We start from the raw sequence: 1,008 nt of genomic DNA on the forward strand, positions 1-1,008 counted from the left end.
AGGATGACCAAATTTTAATAATATTAATTAATAATATTCTATCAAATGAAGGGAAAAATTAATAATAGATTAGATATTTTACTCCTCAAAAAGTTCAATAACCAATAATAAATTTGGTGAAGATGCCAAATATTTCCTTCCAATGATCAATTGTATTGATTTATATTGTAGTTACAAAGGCATTTTAGTTTTGGTTATTATTTTCTATAATAAAGAGAAAGAAAATTAATCCAAATGACTTAGTCTAGTAGTTAGTTTACTAGTTTGAGTAAGTAAATGTTGAAAATTTAAATTTTATTTTGTATATGCAGTAATCTAGTGACCACCAACAAACTCTTAAATAAAACTCTAATTTAAAAAAGATTAGTTGTTGAACTATTCGGGTTAAAAAATACCCTAAAAAAAATTAGAATATATAATTTAATGCACAAAAATATCTTTGACTATATTTTCTAGAGATATAATCCCTCTCCCTTTTTCTTTCTTTCTCATTTTGAGGTATAATACATCTTCATTTCATTTGCTTTACTTTTCAACCAAATAAACTTAAAAGGATTTAAAGATCTAACATAAATCCAACTTTTACTATTTAATATTTAATAAAACATCTAATATTTGTTAAACCAATTTCAAATGTTAACTTTTAATTAAAATTTCATCATGGTAATAATTACGATTATTAAATAAGTCAATTCAACGCATTAAATCGTGACTATTTAGACAAATAAAATAGACGGAAATGTCTTTATTCTATTGACTTTTAAATAGAAAATTGCCAACGCATTTCAGATCAATAATTAGCTTTAAATTGGTTTAATATTAGAAAAGTGATGTCATTTCTAAATTTGATATTGTTATTCTTATTTTATGTATTTTTTTAATTTATATCCTTCATTTTCATTATTTTATTTTCTCTGATGATAGGAAAAAAATTTTCGTTAAGGATAATTTGGCATTTAAAAAGTCACATGTGATTTTCTTTTCAATTTGTCTTCAAAGTTTTAACTT

Source organism: Arachis ipaensis, chromosome B10 (genome assembly GCF_000816755.2).
Source record: "Arachis ipaensis cultivar K30076 chromosome B10, Araip1.1, whole genome shotgun sequence".
NCBI lineage: Eukaryota > Viridiplantae > Streptophyta > Magnoliopsida > Fabales > Fabaceae > Arachis > Arachis ipaensis.